Consider the following 20,000-nt stretch of genomic DNA (forward strand, 5'->3'; position numbering starts at 1 on the left):
CGATCGGTATTCTTCTCGCGCGGGGCGAGGGGCGCTCCGGAGCATTCCTCTCCTCTCGGAGTTTCTGTCTGCAGTCTCTCGACTTGCTCTCACTCCCCTACCCTGCTGTGTGACTTTCTTTTTGGTCCTTTCATTTTATCTATTCTCTCTTTGCCTTTTCCTGCGCGCCTTTCCGCTCCCCCCCCCCCCCCGGATTCATGGTTTCACGTCACGCGGGTGACGTGCCGACACACCAGGAGGCCCTTCTCACACGTGCTCGTGAACACGCAATCAACACGTTTATGAACTAGAAAGGGATCTGGTGTGACTTTGCTATTATTTCCCCTCCCCTCCTCCCCGCGCTGAGAATGAGTTTCCCCGGGCTCGTGTGCCCGCCTGGGAATCGGCTGCAGACGCCATGGCCCCGGGTCGACCACATGTTGCTCTGGGGTCCACCAGATGTCTCTGGCGAATTGGGGCCCTAGGTGCTTGTGACGGTGTGGTCACTAGGTGTCGCTCTGGGCTCAGTATTCTTCCTTCTCGCTGTGACTTTGGTCTCTTTTTTTCGAAATTTCTTTCTTTCTTCCTCTTTTGCCCTGTTTCCATTTTCCCTTCTTAATCTCTTTCTCTCTTTTTGTTGCTTTTTTTCCATGGCAGATGGGTGATGTGTGTGTGGAGGAAACGCGGCGTCAGGGAGAAGACACATCTCACACGTGCTCGGGAACACCCGATCGTCACGCTTCTGAGTACCGACCGATGGATCTGGTCCCGAATTTTTTAATAGTTTTCTCCTCTCTCTCTCTCTCTCTCTCTCTCTCTCTCTCTCCCCCCCTTCCTTCTCTTTCCTTTCTCTCCCTTCCTTTCTTTCTTTCTCTCGCTCTCTCGCTCTCGCTCTTCTTTTCTTTCTGACAGAGTCTCTCGTTCTGTTGCCCTGGCTAGAGTGCCATGGCGTCAGCCTAGCTCACAGCAATCTCAAACTCCTGGGCTCAAGCGATCAGACTGCCTCAGCCTCCCGAGTAGCTGGGATTACAGGCATGTGCCAGCATGCCCAGCTAATTGGATATACGTGTGTGTGTGTGTGTGTGTGTGTGTGTATATATATATATATATATATATATATATATTTTTTTTTTTTTTTTTTTTTTAAACAGAGTCTCACTCTGTTGCCCAGACTAGAGTGCCGTGGCGTCAGCCTAGCTCACAGCAACCTCAAACTCCTGGGCTCAAGCGATCCTACTGCCCCAGCCTCCCGAGTACCTGGGACTACAGGCATGCGCCACCGTGCCCGGCTAATATTTTTCTGTATATATTTTTAGATACTGTTTCTGTATATATTTTTAGATATATAGTTTCTTTCTATTTTTAGTAGAGATGGGGGTCTCGCTCTTGCTCAGGCTGGTCTCGAACTCCCGACCTTGAGCGATCCACCCGCCTCTACCTCCCAGAGTGCTAGGATTACAGGCGTGAGCCACCCCGCCTGGCGTGTACGTTCTGTATTCACAGACAGACGGAAGGCAGGGAGAATGTTACCCTTTCAAAGCCCGCCCTGCTCGCCTCTCAGCCCACCGATGGCACTCTGAATCCCGTGGCATTCCTTCACTCAGCTGAATTCTTCAGCACCCGACCCCCCCCCCCTCGCCCCACCCCCGTGCCACGGGAGTTCGTTCTCATGGCAGAGCCATCGAGGCTGTTGCCACACGTGTTGTAGGTGCCTAGGCAGACTGTGCCCTGGCCCCGAGGAGGTACGGAACCGCCTATCGCCTCGGGAGGGAGGGACAAGATGTGTCCGTGTCCAAGGCGACGTCCTGTCGATCACGAGGAGGCCTGCAAAGGCTCGTATCTGCCAGGCATTGAGCCACATGACATGAAACACCGGTGTGTTCCTTCACTTAGGTGGTGTCGCGTGTTGATACTCACAGAGGATGATAAACCCACTCGCATGCCGGCTGAGCCCCCTGTGTCTCCTCCTCTATCCACTGAGGGAAAAAACCGCAACGAAAGGTAGAGAACCACAGGGTGGGAAGAGAGCCCGTCGCTCTCCCTATGTGACCGTCCGGAGTGCTCGTTCAGATGGGAGGAGGTGTGTTTGTGTGTGTATGTGTGTGTTTCATTGATTTTGGTGCCATCTTTTCTCTGCAGCTGCGTCAGAGGACAGCGATTTTTCCGATTTTCACTCCGCTGAGTGAATTGCCTTTTGAAGAGAATGTCCACAGGAAGCCTACGGTTCTCCCGCGTGGGTGGCCCTCCTCTAGAAATGAATCTCGTTTCTTGAACGGAGGGGACTTGTTGACGCCATCATGCTTTCGGGACGACTTCTCAGACGCTAGCTTTGGACCGCAACATAGGTGCCCCCCGACATTGCCTCAAGGGTTCCGTGGTGCCTCCTGTCAAGAGACCCCACCGACCGTCCCCAGCCTGCCCGCTCAAGGGAGCCGGGCCCCTTCTGATCTGTCCGCCCGCCGTGAAGCTCCCTCCCGAGGGTCGGAAAGCCCACCTGTTTCCCAGTTCGGTTGAATGATGGGGCACCCGGGCAGGGCACTGGCACCGAGTGACTCCATTCTGAGTCTGTCTGCTCTGTGGGGCGGGGGCGGGTGGGAGGGGGGGCAGTTCCGTCTCGACCGGTGGCCTCCTACCGACTGACTCTATGGGACGGACCATTCTCACTCAGGATCGTGTAACCTTCTTGGCCTAGGCACATCCCGGCACTGAAAGCCACTTTTCGGGGACACTCTCCCACGTACAGATAGATGGCCTGCACGAGTGCTCTTCCTTTCTCGAAACACTGGAAATCTGTCCTCAATTTTACCTGACCTACCTGACGGTGTGTGATAAAGGAGCATAGAACCCTCAGCCACCCTCCACCTTCCCGCTGCCACGAGAGACAGTGCCGAGCGTGAAATTCTATCCCTGACTCTCTGTGTCCACCGTTCTCTGGGTAGGGAAAGAACTTAACCAGATAGGCCCTATCGGTCGCTTATCTGTTCTGATAGTTTTGTGGCAGCCATTTCTTTCCCCCTTTCTTTTCTATTTCTGTCTCTCTCCCCCACCCCCGCCCCCAAATTCTTTCTACGAAGACGTTTAGGATGTCAGATTCTGGCCACATGCCCCCCCTAGGCATAGGGGGGCCAGCATAGACAAAGGTCTTCGGTACCAAGTGTTCATTCCACGGTGACAGATATTGCCACTCTTGTATTGACCAGGGCGAGATCGTGAGTGGGTCAACTCTGAAACTCCCTGTACTCTACTTCTCTCTTGGGTAGGTCCCTGCCCCAACCCTCCGGCTTCTAGCACACACCCAGGGGCACTCTCTCCTCTCTGGATAAAGTTCCAGATGATCCGATCCGCTCCGAGGCGGAAGGGGAGCTGGCCGGGCCACCCACTGTGCGCCCCACCCCCACCCCGCCCCACCCCCGTCAGTCATAGGGTCCGTTCTTTTCAGGATGACACCGGCAGCGGTTGCTGGGTGTCACCTTGCGGCCACTTTGATCAGACCTCGGGATCTGGAAAGTCAGGTGACGTTGGGAGTTTAAGAGCTGACTCCCGGGAGGTGTGGAGGGCGGGGAGGAGAGCACGGTCCGGACGGTCCCACCCTCTTCTTCCCGGGCCCGCAGCTCTGGGCCCGCCCGGGGCAGCCCTAGCCTCTAGCGGGTCTCCGCCCACCCGCCCTGTTGTCTGCGGGAGGCGCCCCTCCTCCCGCTCTCTGCCTCCTCCCGGGACCGTAGGCCTCTGCCCGTCGTCTTTTTTATTTTTATTTTTTCCCTTTTGTTTGTTTCTCTTTTATCTTGTTTTTTAGGCTTATCGAATATCATGTCGTATAAAAACTTAAATCACAGAATGAATTATATTATATAACAAGATGTGGCTTTTTATCCTACGCCGAGAACGATGAATTTTTCTCTTCGTGTCCATTTTCCTGTCCTGGAAGAAATACAAAGTTGCTCGTGATACTTCCCCATCATCTTCCAGTTTCCCCCACTGTCAACACGATGTATTCGATCGTATATCTTTGTGTGTGCACGTGGGCGCCTGTACCTATTTCTTTTCGGCATCAGTCTCAGGTCTTTTGGCACCTAGGGGGGAAAAAGGAGAAACCAATAAAGGACAGAAAGACGTTCTGTCGTTTTACGCTCCCCATCACCACCACCACCACCACCACCACCACTTTTGGGAGCTTGTAGTCTGGCCTATGTCCCCAAGGCAGGTTAAATCTTTTCTTAAAACTCCCAAGTGGTCCCCTGCCCCGCCCCCCCCCAGGTGGGCGGCCGGCAGAGTTCACAGGCTTTGTTTTTGGCAGAGCCTGGACGATTGAAATAATTAACCACAATCATCGCTAAAGCTGAGAACCCCTCCCCCCCTCATTAAAAGCTCTGTATTTCTGCCTAGCCCTGTGTTCGGGGAAATTCGGAGGCTTGAGATGGGAAGGTCTACCCTATTTTCTCCTTTACCGGCAAAATAGACTCTCTCTTTCCTTCCTCCTCAAACAGCTTGTCCTCGTTATTCGGCCTCGTGGGCAGGTGGCCGAGCTTTCGGTAACACCAAGTCTTCTAAGTTGTGTTGTGTTATCGGTCTTGTTTTCTTTCTTTTCTTTTCTTTTCTTTCTTTCTTTTTTTTTTTTTTTTTTTTTTTTTTGAGACAGGATTTCTTTCACTCTGTCCTCTCCCAGGCCGCCTTGGCCTGATTGTAGCTCACAGCAAGCTCCAAATCCAGGGCTTAAGTGATCCTCTCTGCCTCAGCCTTCTGAGTAGCTGGGACTATAGGCAAATGCTGCCACACCCGCCATAATTTTTCTTTTTTCTTTTTTTTTTTTTTTTTTTTTTTGTTGGTAGAGATGAGGTCTCATCGTGTTACCCAGGCTGGTCTCCAGCTGCTGGGCTCAAGTCACGCTCCCGTCTCTGCCTCCCAAGTTGCGGGGATCACGGGCATGAGCCACCATGGCCAGCCAGGTTATTTAAAGGCGATCGCTTTGCTATCCTGATACAAAACCCCAAATGTGCGAGTTTAAGGCACCAGACGGAGGGAGTCCCCACACTACATTGTCACGAACATTGAGGGTGGCTCACGAAACAGCTGGGATGTGGCCACACAGTAGTGATCGAGGCGATATATTCTAGTGGGATAGCAGAAATATAGAATGTCCTGAAGACACTAAATGTCGGAATGCCACAGCAGTCAATGGCTGACAAACTTCCATTCCATTGTGTCATGGTAGGCGGCTTACTTTTCTCCTGCTCCCTCGGTATGATTAAGGCCTGACGTAGAAAATGTCTACGTCTCATCCAAATCCATCGAGACGATGGAAGGGGGAACTGGGAGAGGAATAAAGAAAAACAAGAGAGGGAGAAGCGAAACAAGAGAGAAGGGGGCCGAGGAGGAGAAGGAGGAAACTGCCTCCCCTGTCCCCATGCTACCCAATTAATAAATGAAGAATGGCCTCTTCCCTCCTCTTCCCAACCCCTAACTATGCCTGGAGGTGTATCGTAGGCCTACAGTCCTAAGAAATGTACAACTACTGATAGTAATGGGAAGAAATGCAGTCTAATAGGTTTCTGTGCAGTGGGACACCCAGGCCAGGGCACTTACGGTGAATGGAGCTTGCAGGGCGGGCGGGAGGTTGCTCTGGGTGAGTCTGTGAGTTGGCGGTGAGTGGTGAGTGAATGTGAAGGCCTAGGACATTACTTACTGTAGGTTTTCATAAACCCTGGACACTTAGGCCGCACGACATTTACCTTTAGAAATTTCTTTCTTCAATAATACATTAACCTTAGCTTACTGTAAGTGTTTTCACTTCATAAACTTTTCCATGGTGGTTTGGTTTTTTTTTTTTGTCTGTCTGTTTGTTTGTTTGTTTGTTTGTTTGTTTTTCTTTCTTTTAAACTTTTGGACTCTTTGGCAACACCACGACTTAAAACACAAATGCGTTGCACTGTTGTACACAGATATTTTCTTTCTCTGTGTCCTTATGTGTTCCGTAAGCTTTTTCCTACTTTTAAAGTTTTTATCGTTCTATGCACTTTTCAAAATAATAAAAACTAAAACAGAGAGGGGGGGTGGGAGAGGGAAGGAGAGAAATACACACACATGAATATGTTTCCCAAGTGAACTGAGGAAGGGGGCCGAGTCAAGGTTCTCAGGGAGCCACCAGTGATGAAACGGTCAGGCTCAGAATCAGCATTGCAGAGTGGCTGCAGAGCCGGGGGGCCTGGACTGGCTACCTGGACGACACTCCGTGTTTGGTAACTTGGCGAGTCATAAATCCTCTTGAGCCTCAGCCTCTTCATCTGCAAATGCAGAAATCATGGTGCCTACCCCACAGGGATATTGGGCAGAGTGAAAAAGCAAATGCAGGCAAAGCCCGCAGAAGCACGCGTGGTAAACAGTAAGCCTTTAATCGTGGTCACAGTCGTTGTTATAGGATCATCTTCCTATGTCCTTGTCTTTTAAAGATTAGCAGAACCTCCCAGAAGATGAGAATGGGCTCCCCCTGAGCAAGTCTCGGCTGTAAAGTCACAGGCATGTTGAGCATGTGGCACAGAAGGCAGAATAAAAACCTGATCCCGGAACATTATGTTCCTGCAGGACATGAAATCATTGAAGGTATGGGAAATCCTACCTCATATCCGTTTTACTAGAACACCTATGATTGCGTACGCACATGGACGCACGCGCACCCCAAACTTTTTGAGCTTCACAAAACAGCGTAACCAAGGAACACACTATGATGCTTCTTAGCGATCTATTTAGGCCCAGGTTACTCGTCACTCTGAGCCTGCCTCCTTATCTGTCCAATGAGAATAGTGTTTGTCACAATTATCGTCATCGTCATCCTACCTAACGCTTCTGGTAAAATTGAAGTGTGAGAACACCCGCTAGACAGAAAATCCATGTTATCTCTCAATTTTTCTTCCTCCTGATTTCTATCTGAATCTGTGAGCTCGCTTTGGTTCACTTCGGTTTTTCAAGAGGCTCCGGTTACCTTCTCTCCCACCTATATCGGATTGGGTCTGACGGAAGAAAGAAGGAAAAAAAAAAAAAAAAAAAAAACAAACATAGTAAAGAAAGCAGAACAACATTTGTTTCTGAAGCAACCGATCAAACATTGCTGATGAGCCGGTCTTTTCTATTTCAGTAAACCAAGGAGGCCTATTGTCACGAGGATGTGAGGGGCCCGGGTAAGATTGGATGATTACCCCTAAAGGAGACAAAGCAGACAGACTATGGCACATGTGATCTTAGCCAAGAGAATAAACAGTGACCTCTCTGCCGAGTTGGGCCTTAGCATACCAAAGGGAAATAAAGGTGTAATAGGATGCTCAATTTTTACTCTGGAAACAGAGGTTGGTTGGGCACTGAACTGAGAACACTGAATTTTTTACCCTCCTTGATATTCACATAGGCTTAGAGGAGGCAAAAAAAAAAAAAAAAAAAAAAAGAATACTGAGCCTATAAGTCATCCCTAAAACTCGGATTTTATGTTCCCTTGCCTTTTCATAACTGAGCAACACACAACATTAAAGAATGGACACAGGCCGGACGCGTTGGCTCAGGCCTGTAAACTTAGCACTCTGGGAGGCCGAGGCGGGAGGATCGCTCAAAGTCAGGAGTTCGAGACCAGCCCGAGCGAGAGTGAGACCCCCCGCCCCCGTCTCTACTAAAAATATAGAAAGAAATTGTCCAGACAACTAAAAATATATAGAAAAAAATTAGCCGGGCATGGTGGCACATGCCTGTGGTCCCAGCTCCTGGGGAGCCTGAGGCAGGAGGATCGACTGAGCCCAGGAGTTTGAGGTTGCTGTGAGCTAGGCTGACGCCACGGCACTCACTCTAGCCCGGGCAACAGAGTGAGACTCAGTCTCGGGGGGGGGGGGAACCCAAAAACAAACAAACAAACAAACAAAATAAAAAACTGGAAGGGACACAGACTTCCACAGGTTTGTGTGTGGCCCCTTTTACTTATTAACGCTACAGGACCTTAATTATTTGTGCTCTGAATCTGATATTCAAATTATCCTTGTGGCCAACGCGTTTGAACAGTAGATGGTAGGGGAAGAAGAGTTCACCTCCTGAATAGATGACAAGTAACGGGAGTACTGGTGAAATTACAAGTGGCTTACGTTTACACACTGAAAATCCCAGTTAGCCGCTACCATGAGTTCAAAGAAGAGATCTAAATTTCTGACCCTATGACCCTAAAAGATATTTCCTCCCATGGTGTCACAGATAAAAATAAAACTGCATCCTAGCACTTTGGGAAGCCTAGGGGGAAAGGATCGCTTGAGGCCAGGAGTTTGAAGTTGCAGTGATCTATGATGATGCTACTGCACTTTAGTCTGGGAAACAGAGTGAGGGCCCGTCAAAAGAAAAAAAAGAAAGAGACAAAAAGAAAGAGAGAGAGAGAGAGAGAGAGAGAGAGACAGGAAGACACAAGGAAAGAAAGAAAGAGAGAAAGAAGAGAGGAGAAGAGAAGAGAAGCGTCAATCTATCCATTGCATTTTCTACCCTTTAGGTGACTGGGCTTCAGCAGGGTGATGTGATCTGACAAAGTTCATGTTGCTAAGAAATAAAGCACTGGGGTTCAAACTCTGAGTTTTCAAAATCCAGCATATCCCCCTACTCACCATACCGTGCCACCTCTGAGAGTGGATATCTCACAGAGGAGAGCTGTGGAGGCCATTCTTGGACAGACAGAGTCAAGTAGTGGAGACCATGGAGTCTCTGCTCTGCAGCCAGTCTAGAGACATATGGAGCCATTAACACTGCTTGTGAGGAAAATACCATGTCATAGGGAAACAGAAATATTTTCCGCCTTAGGCAGATACAATTTAGGAAAAGACCCGAAACCCCTCTTCCTCTAACAGTGCTTTCTGGTCAGATGCTGACCCCTTCGATTCACAGATTCAGATACATCATTCAATGCAAGCATTGTCAACAAGTCACTCTTTGCAGCTTTCTGAAATTTCTCGGATATAGCATACTTGTAAAGATGATCACTTATGTGAAGACACCACCCCTCCAGAAAAACAAAAACAAAACCAAAACAGAAGCCCACTTTTCTCTGCTGTGAAAACCAAGATCAGCTTTTATGAGATCCACTAAATTCACACAAGAAGTAAAATATAATCATACTGATATATGCAATTTTTCTCTTAGAACAGAATGCATGGTGCTCCTTATCGTCTCAGATACTGTCAACAGAAAGCACGCGGTGGATGAACAATCTCCGTGAGCTTTTCTACAGAGATGGGGGGTGTGTGTGTGTGTGTGTGTGTGTGTGTGATAAATAATGAGGGTTGAGGAGCAGATAAATGACTGGGGGAAAACAACAACAGCAACAACAACAAAAACCACTTCCTGGTTCCTCGATGCAAGCATTCATTTAAAGGGTATACTCGTATGTATACCTAGGTGGAAAGTGGAAGCAGCTTTAAAAAAAAAAAAAAGAAAAATTGCTGCGAGCCCTGGTTATGATACGGCAATAAGCGCTAGCTCTTGGAAGGTGTAAAACATATTCACGGTGGCTTACGCCAATTTGGGATGTACAAAGACGAGCTTGAGCACCACCACCAACCAAAAATATGAATGAATACCTGGCTAGCGATCAGGATCAGACATAATAGAAAAGAAAAAGCTCCCAAGGCTAAAATAATGTGAACACGATTGACTCGTCCATGGAAAAGAACCCCAAATCACTGCAAAATAATTTAAAGAGTTTTATTCTGAGCCCAACGGCCGTGATCATGGCCCAGAGAGCTACGCCCAAGAAGCCTTGAGCAAGCGGACCCATTGTGGTGGGGTGGGTTACAGTTTGGCTTCATACATTTTAGGGAGACAGGAATTACATGTAAAATCACAAATCAAAACATGGAAGGGGTACATTGGTCTGGGCTGAAAAGGCAGGACATCTGGCAGTTGGGGGGGGCGGGGGAGGGAGGGTGCGGTGTTTACAGGTTTACAGCTGGGTTTAAAGATTCTTTGATTTGCAATTGATGACATAAATGAACCTCTGCCTAAAGGCTTTGCATCATGTTTTCAGTTAAGGTAAGGAGGTCTGCTAATCACAGACAAGCCACTGGACAGTTTACCCAAAACTCAAGTGCCCTGTAGTTCAGTAAACGGTTGGCCTGCTAGATATGCGTTAAGCTTTGTCTTGCCTGGCCTTAGGCCCGTCGGACATTCAGTATCTCATTGTTATAAAATCTGACTCCATCAGGGAGGAGTGTCTGACTTCCCCTGTCCTTGCGGGGCAGCAGCTCAGGTTTAAGGGTTTTTCTAGGGTTCCCTGGGCCAACCACGGGACGGGTCAGCTGGCGGTGGCGGGCGGGGGGCGGCTTAAGATTTTATTTTAGTTCATAGACTCCAGAAATGGTGTTTCCCTGGGAAAGGCACACGAGTTCATGAAAAGCTTTCATTCAGTTGGTCTGGCTCCTCCCTGAGGTCGTCTCCCTGCCCCCCACTCCTCCCCTCCCCTGGGGCCGGAGCGGGGGGGGGGGGGAGGGTGAAGGCCCAAGAGGAGAGGCGCGTGGGGGAGGTGCCGCTCCCAGAACCAGAGACTCGTCTGGGCCCCACGTAACCCAGCCACCGCGACCGCTTCGCCCGAGGAGGTGCCCAGCAAGTCGTGCTTCTGCCCCTCGGGATTGCCTGCGGGCTGGGGGCGGGGTACGAGCTCCCGGCCCAAGAGGGAAACCCCTAGCCTGGCCGCACAGATGGCCGGGCCCCCGGCGGAGCCCTTCCGCCGGTTTCCACCCCTCCCCCACTCACTGCGCTGACTGCGCATGCGCGCTCGCACGTAGCCGCCTCGGGCTTCTCTCGGGCGGAGCCGCTTTCAGCCGCGACCCCGCCCCGCGAGCTGACTGTGCATGCGCGCTTGCACGTAGCCGCCTCGGGCTTCTCTCGGGCGGAGCCGCTTTCAGCCCCGACCCCGCCCCGCGAGCTGCCGCTTCCAGGCGGCACACCGCATGGGGGAGGGGACGGAGCTCTAAAGAAATCAGTCCCCTCCGTCTCCTGCCTCAGGAAAAGCCCCAAACCCTTGGAGAACTGCCACCCACCGCCACTACCGTGTGTGGGGGGGGGCGGGGGGGCTGGGTCTTTACTTTGTGTCCTCCTTGTGGCCCAGTCCAAGGCGGCTGGGCTGCCAAACAGATCGTCTCGAGAGGGAGGCAGGAAGGGCCCAGGTCTGGACAGGGGTGGATTGGACCCCTCCACCCTGGGGTGTGGACTTGTGACCGAAAGCTCAGCTGCTTGTCCACGAGGCCGAATAACGAGGACAAGCGGTATGAGGAGTAAGAAAACAGAGAGTCTACTTTGCTGACAAAGGAGGAAATAAATAGGGTAGAGCTTCTCAGTCTCAAACCCCCAAATTTCGTGAACATAGGCCTAGGCAGAAATACAGAGGTTTTAAAGGAAGGAGGGTTGGTTCTCAGCTTCAGGCAATTACTGCAGTTAGCTGTTCTAAAGGTCCCGTCTCTGCTGAGAAGAAAGCCCTTGAACTCTGTGGGCCGCCCACCCTGGGGGCCACCTGGAGTTATAACCAAAGAGTTAACGTGCCTCAGGGATGCAGGCCGGGCTGCAAGTTCCCAAAAGCCTGGGGGAAGTTTTAAAAAGACAGAAAATCTTTCTGCCCTCTTCCCCTCCCACCCCCCCACAAAGCCATTTTCTCTGGTGCAGACTCGGCACCCTCCCCGTGCAGGCCTGTTTGTCCTCAATCATCTGTGAGGTTCACGAGGAGGAGATGCTCTCTCGCTCTCCCCACCCTCTTTCTTCCCTTAGGAAATCCTCAGCGCTGTTCCACACACTCAAGGTGGCGGGCCTGCTCCGGCCACCAGCCACCTCTTGTGCCACCTCCCCCCCCCCCCCGCCCCCAACGGAGTAGGTGTACAGACAGGAGCACACTTTACTGGAGAGCGCCTGGGGATGAAGAGTTGTGGTGGCCAAATGGGGGATGCGGGGCGGGGAGGAGAGTGGCTGGCATTTGGCAAAGAGTGACACGGAGTGGCCATCCAGGCTTGTCTGAAAAGTGGGACTACGAGCCTGAGAGCGCCGACGGAGTCGATGGACATGGTCACTGCTGTGGGATGTCTCTTTTACCACGATGTAACACCAAAGCAAACCCCTGACCCGCTGGGTCGGAGAAGGCCTTGTGGGCAATTTAGAAAAGCCATGGCGTGGCCATTTGGAATACTTCCTGCCTCTCCGGGAATCAAAAATTAGAAAGGACCATGGGTTCTGTATTAACGTACCAAAGGCAGGGAGAATTTTAGCCTTTTAAAGCCTGCCCTGGCCCTATCTCAGCAAGGCAGTGGCACCCCAAGTTCCGTGACATTTCTGCACTCGGCGGCTGACTTCTTCAGCCATCTGTTGCGATGCCCCTGCCAGGTGGCCACTCACTCGCCCCTTCAGTTCAACCCTTGTACCAGAAAGTGTTGCCTTCTTCCTAACCCCTATGGGGGGGCCGGGGGGTGACGTGTGTGTGGGGGGGGGGTAGTGGAAATGGGCAGACCCCACAGGTGCAGCCTCTTCCAGGTCATAATGGGCCTGAGGCAGCGTGGGATTCCCCCGGAAGGGAGGCAGGGTGGCACTACGGCACCGAAGCCTGACGCCGGCGGCCACGTGGATGGTGGGGGACACGTTAGACCGCTGAGATGCAGCCACTGAGAGCCACCCCGCAGCAAGAGGTCTCTCTTGGCAGAGCAGGCACTGAGTCCGCAAGTCAAGACAGCTGGGAGGCCTGGGAGACAGAGGCCCTGGATCTCAGGTCCCGGGGTGGGGGCGGGGGGCAGTGCCAGTGCCTGGAGAGAGAGAGAGCCCAGGCTCCAGAGGCCATGATGGGGCCTGGTGGGCAGGGCCGAGGAGGTCAAGGCCGGGTGTGGTGGGGTCCGGGATGAGGGGCTTGGGGTGACGGGCAGGGAGAACGACCCGTTCACTCAGACGTGCCCTCAGAGGAAGGCAGAGGTGCGTTTTGCCTTCCTCCGGCTAGTGGAACGCTCGGCATTTCTTTCCTTCAGAGCTGGGTTGAACCGGTATGGCATCTGTTATAGTACGGAGTGCGAGACAGGACAACCTAGAGACCGAATTGAGCCAAGTCATGAGTCCATATTAGCTGGCCAGCGACCACCCCCTGCCCTGTTAGGGTACAGGTACAGAGAATGGCCCCGAGCCGAAAAAAGCAGGAAGGTTTCAGACTATCCTAAGCTAGAGCTCCGTGACTTTAGGCACGGCGGTTGAAACAACACTATACCACCTACTCCGCAGCTGTGTGGTCCGGGACCAGCCTCGGGCCCCCGTTTCGTTTCGGTTACAGTCTTTAAGCGAGCAGGTTTACAGAAACAGATAGCTCCAATTAAGGAACATTCTTTCAGGCGTTAAGCAAGCACAATCAATTTTACGACAGGCAGCTGGAAAGTTTAAACACTTAGTTACAAGTTAATTGCTTTGTTTTATCTCCGCAAGGTACGTATTTCCAATTACAGACATAGGTCAAGCGGACATCGGTCACCTAGCGAGCAAGCATAAGTTTTCAAGTGGGCCTTTACAGCGTCCAGACAGGCCTCGGTCCAGTTATTGTGCATTCTTTTTGACCACTTGGAAAGCTACTAGCACCGTTCCGGGCCTCACCTCACTCACGCGGAACTACAGAGTGATGACCCGGGGTGGGTGGGTGGGTGTGTGTGTGTGTGCTCCCTCCTGTGGTGGGAAGGGTGATCTGCTCGCCCACCCGGCGTGGTGTCCCCCACCCCTGCCCCATCTTGGCGTTTACAGAAAACAAACACGAACACAAGAGAGGGAGCCGGAGGAGGAGGAGGAACATATGCTGCTATCCAGGTTATCCTGGGAGGCTTCCTAGCCATTTCTGAGGAAACAGTGTCTCCTGGCTGTCTCCCGTAGTTTTATTTATTGACTTATTTATCTATTTTTCCTTTTGGCTTGAACCCATTCTTTTCGTTTCGGCATCTCATCTGACATCCTCTTCTGAGAGGAACCTGGAAACGTTTCCCCGTGTTGCATCTTTTCAGGCTCTGTACGACTGACGAGCATCGTCCCTCTTCAGTCACTGGGCTCTTTGCTAGCCAGGCCTTAATTCTCCACGTTGTAAACCCCAGATCGGATCTCCGCCCGGAATCCTGTAGAGACCCACCGAATCGATGTTTGGACTGGGATGTCTCGTAGACCTTACCTATTAAAAACCGATCCAGGCCAGGCTTGGTGACTCACGCCTGTAATCCTAGGCCAAGGCGGGGAGGAGGACCGACCGCTTGAGGTCAGGAGTTCGAGACCTGCCTCGGCAAAAGCAAGACCCCCGTCTCTACCAAAAATAGAAAAAAATTAGCCGGGCATGGTGGCACACGCCTGTAGTCCCAGCGATTTGGGAGGCTGAGGAAGGAGGATCGCTGGAGCCCAGGAGTTTGAGGCTTCCAGTGAGTGAACTATGCCCTGCTCCCCCGCCACCCCTCCCCATCATCTCTAACGAAATGACAGTAAAATAAAATAAAATAAAATAAAGCTCAGAAAAAAAAAAAAAAAAGTACTATGTAGTGAGACCGATCCTAAGAACACGGGCTCGGGGAAGGAAGTCACTACCACGGTATAAAATTGTATAAACGTTACCCGTTTCTGTGTGCGTGCGTTTTCTGAGAAATGACCCCCTTTTGCTATGGGGCCGGGACTGGAGTCCCAGTTTGGGACCATAGGATTCCCCGCACTCGACTCCTGACTGATTCGACCTAGGGTTAGCTCTGTGTAAACACTCTTTAGACGTGGGTGTTTTATGGATTTCTGTCCTTCGGGAGAAACGACTGGCCCGGGTACAGGAGTGAGTGAATGTACCGACCGTCTTCTCCCATCTCTCTCTCTCTCTCTCTCTCCCTCCCACACACAGGCACACGCGCACGCGCACGCGCACGCGCGCACACACACACACACACACACACACGCCGTTTCCGGGAGCGCCCACTTCATGCGCTTCGGTCCACCGTGACAGATAGTCCAACTGTCTGTCCAATCATCGTGAGTGGCTGCGCCTAGGCCCCGCTCTGAACCTCTCCGTACTGTTCGTGTGTCTTCAGCAGGTCCTGCCTCCACCCGTGGCATCTAGCACGGGCCGATGGGTCCCTGTCCTCTCTCCCTGCCGTGGACGCCCCCCTCCGGCCCCCCGCCCCCGGGGGCTCTCTGGTCGACTAGTGGTGGGGAGTGTGCCCGAGGGCTGAGAGACGTGGTCCGAGAGGGGCCGGGAGGAGGCCTGCGACCCAGTGTGTACCCACTCCCGCCCCCACGCTCCCTCCCCCACGAGGGAGCCCGTCCTTTCCAGGCTGACACTTGGATCGGTGGATGACGGGGGTCACCTGGCGGCGGGCGAGCGTTATGGGAAAATCCGGTAGGCGTGTTGCGACGTCCTGCCACAGAGATGGCTCTGGCGACAGCCTCGGGCCGCCCCACCCTGGCCTCCGGCCAGGCCCCGTGAATGTGTTCTCTTTGTCCCCGACTTCTTTCTTTGTTTCACCAGCCGGCGTGCTCTGAGAATGTGAAGTGTATCATAGTTCCACCCTGGGTTTCATGATCCTAAGATAGGAAGGGGTTTTATGATTCCACGACAGAAAGGTTTTCTCATCCTATCATCTCTCCCCCCCCCTTCTTTCTTTCTTTCTTTCTTTCTTTCTTTCTCTTCCTCCTTCTGCCTTTTCTTTACTTCTTTGTTGTTTCCTTCTTTCAGTCTTCCTGTCTTCCTTCCTGCCTGCCTGCCTTCCTTCCTTCCGTATTTCTTTCCATTTTTCTTTCCTCTCTTCCTTTCTCCTGTTATCCTGTGTTTCTATCTCTGTTTTTTCCATCTTTCTTCCCCCTTTCTACTTTCCTACCTTCTTTCTTTCTCATTCTCTCCTTTCTCTCTCCTTCCTTCTTCCTTTCTGTCTCTTTCTATACTTTCTCTCTCCTTCCTTCTCTCTATCTTTTTCTCTTTCCATCTTTCCGTGCTCTTTCTTTTTCTCTCTTAATTTCCTTTCTTTTTCTTTTCTTTCTTTCCCTCCTTCTGTCTGTCTGTCTGTCTGTCTTTCTTTCTTTCTTCTTTCTTTCTGCTTCCATCCTTCCTCCCTTTTTCTCATTCTCTTTCTTTCTGCCTGTCTTTTCTTTCCTTATTTCTTCTTTCCTTCTGTCTTTCTGTGTTTCCTATCTCCTTCCTCCCTTCCTTTTTCTTTCTTCCCCGTGCCCTCTTCCTGTCTTTTCTTATTTACTGTTTTTTTCTTTCTGACTTTCTCTCTCTGTTTCTCCGTCTCTTTTCTTTCTGTTCTTTTCCTTTCTCTCCCTTTCTCTGTTTCTGTTTCTGCCTGTCTGTCTCTCGGCTATGTTGTGGTCTGTGCAGAGACGGGTTTGGTGGACGATGTCGGTGGTCGGGCCGACCCATCCTTTCTTTGATCCCAGTGCTAGCCAGGCCGGGGCCTGCTTAGCTTCCAAGATCAGACGAGATTGGGCGCGTTCAGGGTGGCGTGGCCCTAGACTGACCCGTCATTTTTCGATGGCTTCCGTGGGGAGTAGGGGGACTGTGTTTGATGCCCCCGGGGGACCTTCTGGACTCTGAAATGATGGGCTCCAGAGGGTTGCCCCGTGTTTTGCAGCAGACCTCTGGTGGCTGGCGCCGGTTGTGGTCGGGCTCCACCTGGCGGCCGCTTTTCTACAAGTCTCTTGTCCTCTGAATCTTCGGTGCAGCAGGCAAAGCAGGGGACAGTCCCCGATGCGAGCGAGGCTGAGTTCCGGGAAGCAAGCAGCCTTCGCGGGGCCATCTGGTTCGTGCCGGGACGCCGGCTGGGACATCTGGGAGGCAGAGCTTGGGCCTGCAGGGCTGTGTGGCGGGAGGACGTTGTCGCCGCGCTTCCAGGCTCAGCCAGCCAGGCGGCTTGCGGGGCTGCCCGGGCAGGTCGACTAGCACGCTGTGGCCGCTTTGGAGACCCGACCCACCCCGCGGGGACAGGAAGGAGACGGCACACGCGGGCGGGAGAGGAGGGTGTCCGGCGACCGGCCGCCGTCCCGTGCATGCGTGTCCCTCTCCCTCGGCCTCGCCTTTCCTACCCATTTTCCCTGGTTCCCGCTCAGGAGGCAGGGACAGCCCTGTGAGTGGCACCCAGTCGTCCGTGGCTTCTTCCGAGTCCTACTCTGGGGGCGCGGACCGGGCCCTGGGTGGCGCGGGTGGCCGGCGAGGGCGACCCCTGTCGGCCCGCGGGCGCTCGTGGGCCGCGGCGGTCCCGTCCCGATGTTTTCTCCTCCACAAGTCCCCGTGCTGGGGCCGGGGACCGGGCCCTGGGTGGCCCTGGGTGGCGCGGGTGGCCGGCGAGGGCGACCCCTGTCGGCCCGCGGGCGCTCGTGGGCCGCGGCGGTCCCGTCCCGATGTTTTCTCCTCCACAAGTCCCCGTGCTGGGGCCGGGGACCGGGCCCTGGGTGGCCCTGGGTGGCCGGCGAGGGCGACCCCTGTCGGCCCGCGGCCGCTCGTGGGCCGTGGCGGTCCCGTCCCGATGTTTTCTCCTCCACAAGTCCCCGTGCTGGGCCCTGGGTGGCGCGCGTGGACGGTGAGGGCCTCCCTGGCCCTCTACGCCACGGGGGCCGACCAGATGTCCCTGAGTGCCCCTTGTCTGCTGGCGCTGGGGACGTGCTGGGGACAGGTGGCCGTGTCGAGTGTCGTGGGGGCAGGCGTGTTCAAGTGGCTCGGTCCCCGTCTTCCTGCGCGGTGTTTTTGATCACCTCATATCGTCATCTTCCGCCTGCAGGTTAGTACTGACACGCTGTCCTTCGGCGACTGTCGCTGGAGGGGTTGGGCCTCCGCACGCGGACAGGGTTCTGGGTTCGTGGGGATCCAGCGCCCTGCCCTGTTCCCTTTGAGCTGACCGCCTGGGCCCGCGCGCCGGCTCTAGGGCGTCGGAGTGTCCCGACGGTGGTGCCCGCCTCTCGCGTTGGTCTCTTGTCCCCTCGAGAGACGGCACCCGGGGGGGGGAGGTTTGCGGCAACCTTCCCCCTTACCCCGCTGGCTCTGTGCCGTTGCGTGTCAGGCGGTCCTCGTCTTTGGGTTGTGCTTGGGAGGCGGGGCTGGCGAGGCTGAAGCGGGCTCCTCGGATCGCTGTCCTCGCCGGCCTGACTGACCTCCCCCAACCCTCCCCGTCCTCGGGGCCTGATCGATGTGGTGACGTCGTGCTCTCCCGGGCCTTGAGCCGCGTGCCAGGCGAGGGACGGTCCATTCGTGGTGAATGGTGGCCGCTCTTCTCGTTCTGCCCGCGGGCACCTCACCTCTCCTTCCCCGCCTGTGGGCGGTGCGTGGGAGGCGCGGGTGCGAGACTATCCGGCCCGACCGCGGTCGCCCCGCCCTCGGCCTCGTGGCGTTGGCGGGGGGTCGTGAGTCCTCTTGACGCAGCGGGCAGCCCTCGCTCGCCCTGTGTGGCTGTTGCCTGGCCGGGGTCCCCCCTGCCCGTGACGGACGGGTGCGGGGCCGTGCCGCCCGCCCGGTCGCGCGCCCCGTTTGGCGCGCGGCTGCTGGGTCTGCGTGGCCCTTTTGTGGTGCCCCCGGAGCGCACCGGGTTGTTCTCCAAGGTGCCCGAAACCGAGCGGTGGTTGTCGTCCTCGTTCCCGGCGTCCCCCTCTGGTCGCCGCTGCAGCGTCTGCTGCGTTGGGTACACCCTCGAGCAGCGTGCTTGGGGTTGGGGGGGGTCGAGGCGGGCAAGCCTAGAGGCATCCTCCTGCGCTGCGTGGGCGGGCGGGGGGCGTTGTCTCGGCGTCCCCACGATGTGTGCGTGGCGGACTTCGAAAGGCGAGCGCACGGCTTGTGCTCTTCCCACCCTGCCCGAGGTGGGGTGGTTGCACGGTCGTGTGGGCGATCGTGGTGGGGCCGGGCCGGCGACGTGGTGCCGGCCGGCCCCGTGGGGGGCCTCTGCCACCGGCCTGGTCTGCCTCGGTGACCCCTCTCCCATACCGACGGGGGAGTGTCCCCCTCGAAGTGAGGTGGCTTTTGGACCAGGGGCCCCGACCGCGAACGCTCAGGAGTCGCCAACCGTGCGTGTTTTGCCCCATGCCGCAGACCCCCCCACACCTCCCCGGGGCGTGCCTGAACGCCTCCGCCCAGGGCCCTTACGGGGGCGACCGGGGGTCGGGGGCGATCCACCTTCGGCGAGAAAGCGTCTTCTCTAGCGATCATGGAGGCGTGTCCTCTTCTGGGGTTTGTCGGATCCCCCAGCCCGCCGCCTCTCTGCGCGTCGTCAGGCGCCGCCCCTGCGGCTGCCAGTTGTGCGTGGGCAGAGTTCCCTCCTCCCCTGCCGTGGGGGTGGAGCGGTCCGCCGGCCCCCGCGGTGGGGGCCGAGTGCCACTCTTCGCCTAACGTGGTCCGCGCCTCCCCCTCTGAACTCTGGGGGAGGGTCACGCCGGGCCGGGCCGGCGTTCCAGCTGTGAAGGGCGCCCGCGTGTGTGCGCTGCGTGCCCCGGCCGCGGGTCGCCCCGGTGTGCGCTGGGGTAAGGGGGTGGTGGTGCGGCCCGTCTCGCGCCCCCTCCCCAGCCCCTGTGAGCGTGCGGCCCTCCACCCGGTCCCGTGCCAGGCCGCGGATGGATGGGCGCTCCCGTGCTGGCGCCTGTGGATTGCGGCTTGGGGGACCGCCCGGCCAACGAGGGGGTCGTTCCACCGGTGCGCGGTGCTCCCCGGAGCGAGACAGGATTGGGAAACGGACGAGAATGGGATTAGGCGCGGTGGCGTGCGGGCCGAGGGCCGAAGGCCGGTGTCGCTCTGGGACGCCCCGGTGGTGAGGCCGTGGCCCCGTTGGGAGGGGTGCCGAAGGCTTTGGCCGGCTGGCGTCACGGGCGCGTTGCGGGACCGCTCTCGGGTTTGGGGCGGTGGGATCCCGTGGCGTTGTTTCCCCAGTGGCCCGGTCGCGGCGCAGGTCTCGCCTCCCACGGGCTCTCGTGCCTCGCCCTCGCGGGGTCTCATCCCTGTTCGAAAGGGTGTTCCTTCTCTCTTCCTCACGGCTGCCGACCGCCCCGCGACGAGCGTTCGCCCGACTGCGCTGCCCGAACCT

General features: G+C 55.1%; 1 pseudogene; it reads right to left on the bottom strand.

The window, feature by feature from the left end:
* Window positions 1-206: 206 nt before the first annotated feature.
* LOC138379977 (small nucleolar RNA U13) lies at window positions 207-298 on the bottom strand (annotated as a pseudogene).
* Between the last annotated feature and the right edge of the window lie 19,702 nt (window positions 299-20,000).

The sequence above is a fragment of the Eulemur rufifrons genome, unplaced genomic scaffold (assembly GCF_041146395.1).
Source record: "Eulemur rufifrons isolate Redbay unplaced genomic scaffold, OSU_ERuf_1 scaffold_243, whole genome shotgun sequence".
NCBI lineage: Eukaryota > Metazoa > Chordata > Mammalia > Primates > Lemuridae > Eulemur > Eulemur rufifrons.